At 45.3% G+C, this 12,885-nt stretch overlaps 1 long non-coding RNA gene and 1 other non-coding gene across 4 annotated transcripts in view; one reads left to right on the plus strand and one right to left on the minus strand.

The window, feature by feature from the left end:
• The window catches only part of LOC103166216, a 476,150-nt gene that overhangs the window by 240,544 nt on the left and 222,721 nt on the right, over positions 1 to 12,885 (minus strand). The window lies entirely within an intron of this gene.
• LOC114816728 lies at positions 6,369 to 6,506 on the plus strand. Its single transcript, XR_003764543.1, has one exon. It is a non-coding gene; the product is annotated as a small nucleolar RNA SNORA7 (small nucleolar RNA).

A 12,885-nucleotide genomic window follows, 5' to 3' on the forward strand; every position in this document is an offset into this window, starting at 1 on the left:
ATTTTATTCCCCCTAGGCTTGACACATAACAAGAGCTTACATTTTATTAATAAACTATTCATAATAATCCAGGAAACCTACACTCACAATCCCCAAATAAAATATTGCCAAACTCTCAAATCAGTTCAAAACATGTACAGACACTGCTCTGCCTATCTACACAAACACTGGACAGATGTAAACATTCAAACGCATTTTCAAATACACATTGTGTATAGAGACTCCAAACCATCTAATTTGCAAACAAATATGCCTGTTTGTACAAACAGCCATTTGCTAGGTGTTCCCAACTAGGAAGGTTTGTGTAGGGAAAAAACAGAAACAAAAAAGTTGAAATTCAGAGAATAGGTTGAAAAGATAGTTTCTCCCAAGGTAATATTTGGATAATTGCTGTGTTTATTATGCCTGTGAAATATTCTCACCAGGTTCCCCTAAACCCTCTCTTTCTTTACTAAGGATGAATTTCACCCATCTGGTGAGTGAGCAGGAGACTCCCAAATTTGGAAACTATCAGTGATGCCACAGACACAGCCTTTAAAGGTGGGGGGCGACTTGGTGTTTCACGGTGATTCTCTTTCTCCAGGCAACAGCTCATCATCTGGAGACAGTCAAGCCTGGCTCACCACATAGTAAAGAGGAGAGGAGAAAGGAGACGACATCTTTCATCCTGACCCGCTTCACCTTCCCTGCTCATAAATATGGATTTAAACCCAGCAAAAGAGATTAAGCACGACTAGCAAATGAGCACACATGCAAATGAGCACTTGGGAAGCACCGATCAGAACAGAATGCATTAGGAAAGAATAGGGGAGCTCAGTCACAGCATCAGAATACTCTCTAGGAGGGATAATAATAATGATTAATTTAAAAAGATTTTTTCTAGTCCTGGGCAACTTTCTGCGCTGTTAATAAAATTATTGGAGGAAAAGATTAATGATGTTGCAGATGGGCACAAGAACACCAGTCTTCAAATGAGAGTGATTTGGGCAGTTCATTTCATTTTAGGGTTTTCTATCAGAAATTCTGCAATGTGAGTAGAATTCTAAATCCCAAGGCAAAGACCGAGACAGAGAGAAATATCTTCAAAGAGGTTTCATTCTCTTGGGGGGTAGAAGGGTGGAATTGGGTGGGGGTGGGGGAGAGGAGGTGTGTGTGTGTGTGTGTGTGTGTGTGTGTGTGTGTGTGTAGTCCATTAGCATGTGTGGCATCCATTAGCCTGTATGTGTGTGTGTATGTCTGGCATGCGTGTACATGCCCCAGAACTTGCAGTCAGTTGTAATCAAAGTGAAAAGTAGGAAATGTAGGAATGTAGTGGTAAGTGGTAATTGTAACTACAAGCTAAGTAAATGATTCATAATTACAATGTCATTATTCTTGATGTTATAGTTACAGTTTGCTTCAGCACTTCCTTCATTGTGTCTGGGCTACTGAGCTCAAAATCAAGAGGCAGTTGAATGAACATGAAAGACCTGCAGACGCCATGGGAGGAGATACGATCTGCTGAGGATGGGAAGAAAATCTGGTTCTTAAAAGTACTTTCAGGAGATAGATCAGTAAATAAAGTACATTAAATAAGATGACTCTCTTAAACGATTCTATACTGACCATGTTCTTTGAGTTTACCCACCAATTATTCTGAATTTCCCAAGATTACAGAAGGGTTTTTTTCAAACACTTAGGAATTTGACTCTAAACTGAACGTTTGACTCCACACACTCTGGGGATTAAGGCCAACAAAATTCAACTCCTAGCCAAACTTCAACTCCTAGTGTCATAGGGCAGGGGCCATACACCCAAAACAGGGACATAGAGGTCAGGAGAATCAATCTCTCAACCAACAGTGCTTACTGAATGCCTATGTGCAAAGCCCTGGGAGTATATGGTAGAGGAAATAAAAAAGAAGTAACATTCTGCCTGAAAGACTGTGGGAAAAGCAGGAGAATGCATACCTGAAAGATCTAGACAATATGACTTATTCCTGGAGGGCAGGGAACATATGTCTTACTGTTGTTGCACTCTCCCAAGCACTTAGTACAGAGTCTAGCACAAAATGGGAGCTCAGTAAATGCATCTAATGGATTCATACGCAACTTTTTTGTTCCTGGAGGAAAGGAGAAGGGAGAGGAAGGACAGAAGAAGAAAGAAGGAAGAAGAGTTAGGAGTAGGGGACTGGAGATAGGAAAAAGAAACAAAGGAAAGAAGCGGGAGAGTGGAGAAAAGGGAAGGGAGAGGACAAGGGAAGGGAATGAAGTCACACTCACAATAGGAGAAGCTAAGCAAGGCAGGCCAGAAAAACCACCACAAAATTTAGTAAATTTAGAGAGTGATTTATGCATATAAAATTGTCTGTTGATCCTCATGGAAAGCGATTAACAATCTATGTTCCAATCAACAACATTCTGTAAATGTTCTGAACAGAAAGGATGCTGCTGTGCTGAAATCCCAAAACACGCATTTCTGAATTTTGAACACCAAGTGAAATTAGGAGGGAGAGCGGGACCTGTGGATCTTCGGCACCGAATGAAGCATACCTGGCCTGATTCACGCTGAATTTCATTGAGAGGTCGGTCATTCAAGGCTCCTCCTCATGTCCCCAGCAGGCCAGATGGAGGGAGGTATTGATTAGAACATAGGTCCCCTGACACCGAGACCCTTGCTCTTTCCACTAGGCCAGGTTCTAGGAGATCTTCCTAGCCCTAGAGAGGACGAGATCTTATTTCCTCCACCCACATTCCCCTTCAGCATGCCAACTCCCAGTACCTAGAGAAGCAGCGTGGCTCAGTGAAAAGAGCATTGGCTTTGGAGTCAGAGGTCATAAGTTCGAATCCCAGCTCTGCCACTTGTCAGCTGTGTGACTGTGGGCAAGTCACTTAACTTCTCTGTGCCTCAGTTCCCTCATCTGTAAAATGGGGATTAAGACTGTGAGTCCCACGCGGGACAATCTGATTCCCCTGTGTCTACCCCAGCGCTTAGAACAGTGCTCGGCACATAGTAAGCGCTTAACAAATACCAACATTATTACCTCCTATGCTCTAGGACTTTTGGGTTTTAAACAAAATAGATGGAATTGAAAATTCAACTATTTAAATTATTTTCATCTATCAAACTACACCTGCTTAGTCTTGAGGGTAATTAGGACCTGGGTATAACATGAGACCACTGGCTTTTAGCAGTGTGGTCTATGAGAAGCAGAGTGGCCTAGTGGAAAGAGCACTGGCCTGGGAATCAAAGAACCTGGGTTCTAATCCCAGCTCTGCCACTTGTCTGTTGTGTGCCTCAGTTACCTCATCTGTAAAATGGGGATGAAGCCTGTGAGCCCTATGTGGGACAAGGGACTGTGTTCAACCTGATTATCTTGTATCTACCCTACACTTAGAATATTACCTGGCATGTAATAATAATAATTTTTATTGTTATGGTACTTGTTAAGTATTTACTATGTGCCAAGCACTGTTCTAAGTTGATACAAGTGAATCAAGCTGGACACAGTCCCTGCCCCACCTTGGGCTCACACTCTTAATCCCCCTTTTACAGATGAGGTAACTGAGGACCAGAGAAGTTAAGTGACTTGTCCAAGATCACAGAGTAGACATGTGGTAGAGCCGGAATTAGAACCCAGTTCCTTCTGCCTCCCAGGTCCCTGCTCTATCCACTAGGCCACATTACTTCTCTAGTAAGAGCTTAATAAATAACATATTTTTAAAAAGCAACCTCGTTCCATTCTTTTCCTTGAGGGAGAGTATTTGGGAGTTTTGATATTAAAAAGGAATTACATGGGAATCCAATGCAAAGACTACCCCAGTGAACCAGCAGTACAAGCCCACTGGGTAAGAAGAGAGCGGCAAAGCCCGCTGATCAGGGCGACACAACAGCTCCCACAGAGCTGGCTCCATCTCATGACCTCTTCACCTTTTGAACCTGCAGCTGTCAGTAAAGGAACCCAGGATGATATTATGGCCTTGAAGTCTGGTACAGAGGTGCTTTTTTCTGCAGGTGTGTCGCGGTGAGAGTGGGAGAATGAAAAAAGAGAGAGCTTTGTGCTGGGCTCTCTTTCTTACCTAGAAGCTGATACAAGCTGAATGATTATTAAAAGTTATTAACTGATATTCAGTTACAGAATAAAGAGTAAGAGCCATTGCAGCAGAAAACCATATGGTCCATGAACCTGCAAACACCTGCGCCATAACAAGCGGTACTGGTCTTTAAGTTTATTATAGGCCTGGTTGGGGAACACTCATCAATTCTAGAGAATGCCATAAAGTTTGGACTTGCTTCACAGCACTCTCTAATTACCCTCACCCCGGTTTTCTCCACCTCCCTATAAGAGCCATGTCCCCTCCCCCACTCTCAAGACCTCGGGCCTTGTGGTGAGTTGTCGTGGCAGCCTCCGAGCGGGGCTCCAGGACTTAGAAAGTCTGGGACTTTCACAACAGCCCCTGTTGGTGGCCTTGGTGGCCATCATCCTCGCCATCCACAGCTGCCTTTTCAGCTGCCAGCTTGGCTCATTTCAGGCTCCAGTCAGACGTTTGAGTTTCCCATCAGAGTTTCCTCTAGACTGCAAGCTCGTCGTGGTCAGGGAATCCCAAAACTCACCTGTGCTGGGCAGCAGTGGCGTGGGAGACAGTTGAGGGCGGAGACTCAGGTTTACTGCACGAAAGGAGGCAATGGTAAATCTTATTTTTACCAAGAAAACTCTATGGATACACTACCAGAATAATTACAGGTGGAGGTGGGGCGTTCTGGGAGAGATGTGTCCATGGCGTCACTATGGGTCAGACATGACTCGACAGCATAACAACAACAACTCTCCCAAAAGCTTAGTACAGTGCTCTGCACACAGTGAGCACTCAATAAATATGACCGAAAGGAATGAAAAGACTCAAAGTGGCAGTTTTCTGGCCTGGGAGCTCAATGAAGCCTGTCTCCATCTCACCTAAAATCCCTGTCCCCTTTAAACCCCCACCCACACAATGAAAAGCCGGGACGACAGGCAGCAGCTACTTCTGAACTCGCAGAAGGAATTAGAGGAAGGACAGAATGAGGCCAAAGCCTATTGGAAACTGCTCCACACCAATCAGCAGGAAGTGGAGATCCATACTTTAATCACTGAGGAATTAGTTCACGCTGAGTGTCAATCTCCATGAGAAAAAAACGAACGTTTTCTTGGAAAGCAGTAGAGGTTTCCACAGGCTTTTCAATGGGCTGGCTGAAGATCCAACCATAGGAGACTTTAAGTCACTGGCTGGCAGACATTCTTGACAGGATGTGGTTGGGTTTATTCTTTTAAACATACTGGAAAAGTGTTTGTTGGAAGGATAAATGCTGTCTAAGGAGCACGAAAAGAAGATTTTGTGCCCATGAACAGGTTGCAACAATTGCATCAGGAATGGAGGAACAAGAGATGGGTAAATAATTCCCAGAAAAAAAAAATGAAAATTTCTCCTTTCCCACAGGCAGCCCTGATCTCTTCAGAGTATCTCTACTGTGACCCTGCAAACTCACATCTGGTCTCAAGTAATGGCAACAACTAACTTGGGCTGAATGATTGATTAGTTAATACATATTTCTATTATCCTAGAGCACACAGGCACCTAGAATCTTTCATCAGTGCTCCAGCTACTAATTAACTATACAGAATGTATAAATACATTGCTCAGCTAAAGTTCAAGAAATCCTAACCCACTTGAATTAATCTCTTTGTGCCCACATTTCTCCATCTGCAAAATGGAAGCAGCATGGAATAATGGAAAGAGCATGGGACAGGGAGTCTCTGGGGTCTAATTCTGGCTCTGTCACCTGCCTACTGTGAGACCTTGGGCCTGTCACAATCTCTCTGCACCTTACTTTCGTCATCTGTAAAATGGAGTTAAAATAAATCAGGATGGAGATAATCCTTATCCCACAGTCTTAAGAGGGAGGGAGAACAGATATTTTAAGTCTACCCCAGTGCTTAGCACATAGTGCTTAATAATTATCATTATTACTACCCTTCATACCTGATGTCATTTCTTCTTAGATCAGGAGCTTCATGTGTCTTAGATCAGGAGCCCAGTGCTCAACAGAGTATTTGGTGAATAGTAAATTGCTAACATGGCTCAGTGGAAAGAGCATGGGCTTTGGAGTCAGGGCTCATGAGTTCGAATCCCAGCTCTGCCACTTGTCAGCTGTGTGACTGTGGGCAAGTCACTTAACTTCTCTGTGCCTCAGTTCCCTCATCTGTAAAATGGGGATTAAGACTGTGAGCCCCACGTGGGACAACCTGATTCCCCTGTGTCTACCCCAGCGCTTAGAACAGTGCTCTGCACATAGTAAGCGCTTAACAAATACCAACATTATTATTATTATTATTAATAAATACCACAGCTATCCCCCTTTCAGGATTGCATCTGGAGAGTTTCCAGTACTCTTCCAGTCTTGACTACGGGAGGAAGAGTCAAGCAGAGGCCCACCCATTCCATTCCTAGCTTGGGTAGTGGCTAGCGAGTGGAAGGCAATCTGCCACAAGTCAAAAGTCACCTGTGCTGGGCAGCAGAGGCATGGGAGAGAGTGGAGGGTGGAGACTCAAGTTTACTGCATGGAAGAGGCAGTGGTAAACCACTTCCGTATTTTTACCAAGGAAACTCTATGGATGCACTACCAGAACGACTGCAGGTGGAGGTGGGGTGTTCTGGGAGAGGTGTGTCAATGCAGTCGCTATGGGTCGGTGACGACTCGATAGCATAAAACAAGACCGTAGCTATATGCCAGGGCTTTACTCAAATAAGCACTTAATACAAATAAAAATACCAATAATAATAATGCTCAGTCCTTGGTGACTTGCAGTTTATGGCTGCCATTCTGATGTCCAGTGTGGAAAAACTGACCTTTGTAGTTCTCTGAGATTCTTTAAAGACAGTGATAAAAGTTTTACCAGTTGTTACGTAGCCACTCCAGAGAGATATTAAATCTCTGCAGTGATCACAATCACATAATTAGTGTGAATGAGATAAAATGCTGTACTGAGCCCTGTGCAAGCTGATTCTGAACCTTTATAATCCATCTCTCCCTTTCATTTGTCTTTCCATTTAAACTGCATCCTGATCTTCAGAATGCTATCTCCTGCCTATAGAAAGGAAGAAATGATTTCTGTCCAAACTAAAACCTTTCCAAACTCCTGATTTGCCAGGTGAAGTCTTTGGAAAAGAAGTGCCCCAGAAAGAAAAAACGATGGACATTGTTATGATTTACTGGGCTCAGCTCTACCCTTTGCATGTGGCTGGGCCCTAACTATGCATTTTCCTGGACACAGAAAGAAGAGGAGCCTCTGTCTTTTGCCTCAGGCACGGAAAAAAGCAGTAGAGACAGAGAATGAATTCTGCAGGCATGGAAGCAGAATGGTCCCAGCTCCGCGTCTGCTTGACTCCAGCTAGCAATTCATTCATTCAATCGTATTTATTGAGTGCTTACTGTGTGCAAGCACTGTACTAAGCACTTGGAAGAGTGCAATGGTAACAGGAAACAGACACATTCTCTGCCCACTACAAGCTGGCAAACGGTCACTCAAACAATCAGTAGAGTGCAGAGCCCGGTACTAAGTACATGGAAGAATACAACAGAAGATGTGCAACCGCTGCTCTCCAAGAGGTTACAACCTTATGGAGCACCTATTCCCAGAGCTACACTGGGACGTCACAGGGGGAATTTGAAGGTGTCTCTGCCATGGCTTTATGGCAGCTTCTTTTCACCAGCCCTCTGGCCAGCACCCCATTTGTGAAGAAGGAACAGCCAGGCTCATTACTACTCTGAATTGCTATGCACCTCAAACCCGCCAGCTCCAGGGTGAAGATTCATGAACTAAATCGGTGCAGACGTCCTTGTCCCCGATCACGAAGAGCTCTCAGAGTGTGATTTCAGATCCCAATCATTCCTCCTGTTCTTCCCTCCTCACCTCCCCAAGGCCCCCACCCTCTTTTTCCACATTGAAATCACATCACATTCCTTCCTGAAATCGCACTGCTTTCATCGTGTTTCATCAGAATTCCAAAGGAAAGTTGCAGGCCAGCCAAAGGGTCTCACGTCCTCTCATCCCAACCGATTGCCAGAGCAGCAGTTTGCAAAATGCCAGGGAGCAGAAAGGGCACAGGCAAGGAAAAGGATGCTGCTGTCAGATACACAGAGTGGGGATGGGTGAGCAGACCCAAAAATCACACCCCTCTGCTTTGACCCCCTCGGGGCAGGGATGTCTCATCGCAGAATCAAGTTTGTAATGAATCAGACCAAATCTGCAATGAAGATTCTTGGAGCCAATTTCTGACCTGTCATAACTACGGAATTCAGCCCACAGACGACAGCGAGATGAACATTGGCCTTTGGGTTTATTTAGGTCCCTGAAAACTTTTGTTCCTTTCCTGCTCGGAAAAAGCAGTTGCCTAGTGGAAAGAATAAGGGAGTGGGAGTCGAGAGATCTGGGATTTAATCCCAGCTCTGTCATTGGTCTCTCAGGTGATCCTGGGCACTTTTCTGTTCCTCGGTTTCCTCTTTTTGGATTGTGAGCCCCATGTAGGACAGAGACCGATCTGATTACCCTGTAACTACCCCAGGGCTTAGCATATGGGGTGCTTACCAAATATCGTAAGTATCTCAGGACTTCTCCACTCACTAGGCCCATCTCTGCACCTCCATTTCCCCTCTCAGCCCAAATCCTGGCTCTAGTCCAATGTCCTAGGGGCTGTAGAGGCCTGGAGGGAGGGGAGGTGCCCCAGGAAACCAGACAGTGGGGGTGGGTCACCACAGGATTTACAGCCTGGAAGGAATGTCCTGGGATCCAGGATGATGAAATAGAATAGAACTGTCAATTGATAACACAATAAAAACTGGTCTGGTTAGGCAAGGCCCAGTGGTGGGTGGATTTTCACCACAAGCCACCCCCTCACTCTCACTGATCACACACACATTCTAGCCTAAGTCCCCTGGCATCTTTACATCTCAGTTTAGGCACCCCAGCTGGAGCACATGGCCTCTGATCCAGAAGAGAAATGCCAAGGATTTCATTTGCTCCCAAAATTTCCTTGCTTGGTGCTATACAGCATCTCATTCATAGGAGAGCACTGGGGAGATTGAGAAATCAAAAGAGCCACTCTCTAGAAACTCTTCCCTTGACTTTTCTCTGAGAGTCTGGTAGACAGAAACCTCTCTCTCCCTCATCCCCAAGGTCTTCAAAGTCCAAAGGTTGTGGTTATCTATTATTCTTTTGCTGCTTCTCCCGAGAGGAGAAAGGGTGATTCTTGTATCCATCTTTCCAAAGCTGAAATTGCAGGAATCCTTGAGGATGTAATGTGCCACATTGGTGCAGGTTCTCCAACCCTTCAACATATATTTCCATAAAATGAACCGAGACCTGTCAACTGATGGATACCTGTACAGAAGCCCCCTGTGCTTAACAAGCCACATTGATTTGCCTGCCTATAAAATCCTCTATTTACATAAACAGCCTCCAGAATGAGGTTTGCATTAAATCCAAAATAGCTTTCCTGGTGAGGCAGGGGAGAGGCTACCCATCATTCTAAGGTCCCTAAATGACAGGGACAAAGTCCACAACAAAAACACTCTCAGTTAGGTCTGTTGATAAATATGTCACACACCGAAGTTCCAGTCCTATAATCCGATGCAAGCCCATCGCTGCTGGCGGGTATTTATTTTCTTTTAAGCTTCTTAATTTGCTGTCTCGAAAATGACTGTGCTGAACCAATTAGTGTCACATTCCTCTGAGGGGAAAATTGCAGCCTATCCCTCTCAAACTGCAAGGAAAGGACATTTCCTTAGAGCCCTAGACCTGTTCAAAGGCTCCATCATCTGAGAACCTTTCTCCTCTCAGTGGGAGTGAGTTCCCAGGATTCAATGGGTCTAATCTGCACTGGTGCCACCAAATGTCACTGGGGACGTGCTTAGTCTGCAGGGCCACCCCATTCCTCAGCAAAGGAGAGGCAACTGATTAGTGAGTGATTTAAGTGCAAACAAGTTCCCAAAGGAACCAACTCTGTTATACTGTATCCTACCAAGAGCTTAGTACAGTGCTCTGCACACTGTAAGTGCTCAATGAATACAATTGATTGACTCTTGTCCTAAGAAGCACCCTGCCCACCAATATAGGGTGGCCACTCATCCAGTTTCCAGTCAATCTAGTCCCATTCCAGTATGAATATAGCTCCGGATGCCTTTGTGCCTAATATTTTATCTTAAGCACCAAACTTCCCTCCACCTTGGTTACTGTTGCCAAGTCCCATGACTCAGAAGTGGCATTTGTGTTCACAGGGACCTGGGAGGGAGCGCAATGGCTCTTGAGCAAGTGCGGGGGAGGCAGAGGATCCTTGCCAAGAAATGATCTAAATTCAAGGTGGCCTTGACTAAACTTTTGCAAAATGGTGCTTATGATATCACTAGGTTACACTAAATGCCCAGCAAAATGCACATATCATGTGCATCTCTGTGTCTGGTTCCTGAGATGGGCATCAGTGGCCACCACACCCTCCACAGTTTAGCACTAGATTTAAAAAAAAAACTGTTAACACTCCCTGAGGAAGGAGGAGATTAACAGCCCCCAGTCCAGTTCCTGGACAGTCCCGATGGGTTAAAGAATGGGACTGTGTTGTGAGGGCAGTAGATGGAATTCCCCTCAAGGAAATACAAGATGGCAACCCAAAAGGGATGTGAACAGGAATCTGTGGTCTTGGGAGGAAGCTTGAGACATAGAGCCTCCCATGACCAAGGATGGGGCTGAGTCTGGAGGTTCCACAATGTCAACCCCATCCCTAACTGAGGAATGGCAGTACTAAGAGCCTGACTCAGTCTCCATCTCCTTCTCATTCTTTATTTTTTTTTTCATGCTAACCATGTGCTAAGTACTGGGGAAAACACAAGAGAAACAAATCAGGTACAACCTGCCTCACCTAGACCTCACAATCTAAGAGATAGGGAGAAAATTATTTTATACCTGGTTTACAGATGTGGGCACCAAAGGTCAGCCTGGTTGAGTGACTTGCCTGAGCTCCCCCAGAAGGTCAGTGACAGTGGAAGGATTAGAACCCAGATCTCCTACCTCTTGGGCCTATACTTGGCACTGAGCACACTTTGCACTCTGCTTTGGAGTGCTCAGACAGATCTACCAGCGAGAAGCAGCATGGCCTAGTGGAAAGAGCAAGGACCTGGGGGTCAGAGGACGTGGATTCTAATCCTGGCTTTGCCACAAGTCTGCTGACTGACCTTAAGAAAGTCGCTTAACTTCTCTGTGCCTCGGTGACCTCATCTGATTACCTTATATCTACACTGTGCTTAGAACAGTGCTTGGCACATAGCAAGCACGTAACAAATACCACAATTACTATTATCATTATTATTACCACCACATGGATGGCAGGCACTGCGAGCTCTCAACTCCAGTTTGTGTGCATGACGGGACTTCTTCCCACAGGGTCATAGCCTCAGAAGCACCAGTATCCACACTTACACTCATCTTCCTCCTATAGTTAGAAAGGCAGAGGCCGAAACAGAAATGTGATTTACTGGCTGAACAGGCAGAGGGGGAAGCTGAAACTGCAGGAAATTCATCAAGGATTTGATGCAGGAACTCAAGGCCAATGTCCTTGACTTTTACACTGCAATTGCTCCCAAGCACCTAGTACAGTTCTCTTGCACCCACTAGGTCCTCAAACTATATGGGTTGGGATAATGAAATCTATCTCTTCCTTGGAGTAAAAGATCACATTCCACAATGTGAGAGTGATTCTTGGTGGGGCAGAGAGTACATTCGGCCTGAACACCCCTCATTTCAATCTCGTGGTCTGCCCTAGCTGCCAGCCTCCAAAAAAACCAGCACTCCATCCGGGTGGTGGTTGTGATTTCCATCCTCACAACGCTTCTCGCAGTTCTGAGCCTCAGAAAGAAGGGAGATTTCTTGGCTGGAAAAAGATAGATCAAAGGCCCGCTGCTGCACAGGCTCCAGCCCTGTGTCAGCAAACTGGATGTGGGTCTGAGACGGGAAAAGAGACACTTAATTATCATCTTTGAATTTTGGAGAGAGCAATTTGATTTTAATCAGGGGGGAGTTCAGGACCTGGATATCTGAATGACTGCCTCCCTACTAAAGGATTGTCAGGGTTCCTGAGATCAGTTTAGGACATTTACCCTCCCCAGCTCCAGATCTGATTTCTAGGTGGCTCAGGGAAGCATTTTCTCAGAGAGTCAACCACTCTCTGCACTTGGCTGCTGCCCTCATCTCTCAGCCCTCGTCACTCACCCCCCAAGTAAACCTGACCCAGCCTTGTATGTTGCACTTTTAGATCCGTCAGGAAGGAATACCTAGGGGCTTGGAATGTTATCTGAGAGCCAAGTGACAGATCAGAGGAGGGTGATTTGGGGTCCAGGAGGAGCTACTCCTTCTAATTGCTCTTCTTAATATAATGTTTCAGATAACAGTTTGACTGATGCATGTACACGCCCCTGACATGCACAATGGGCTTTAATCACAGCTTCTAAATGCAAATACATCTCCTCTCTGCCTTCTCAGGGGTTCTCCATGAATGTCTCTCTCAGAATAGGGTGGCCATTCATCTTGTTTAAAGCTGCTTTTTCTCCTCTCCAGTATGGCTATAATACTGTATAATCCAAAGTTTTTATTTTCATTACCTGGTCTTTCTCCCTAGGCCTCAGCTCCTGTCTCTGAGTTCTGTGAATCAGAAGCCATGTCTGAGTTCACAAGGACCTGGGAGGGGAACTAAGAGGTGCTGAAGGAGGGAAGCAGCGTGGTTTAGTGGTAAGAGCATGGGCCTGGGAGTCAGACGACCTGGGTTCTAATCCGAACTCCGCCACTCGCCTGTTATGTGACCTTGGTCAAGTCACTTAGCTTCTCTG

Source organism: Ornithorhynchus anatinus, chromosome 1 (assembly GCF_004115215.2).
Source record: "Ornithorhynchus anatinus isolate Pmale09 chromosome 1, mOrnAna1.pri.v4, whole genome shotgun sequence".
NCBI lineage: Eukaryota > Metazoa > Chordata > Mammalia > Monotremata > Ornithorhynchidae > Ornithorhynchus > Ornithorhynchus anatinus.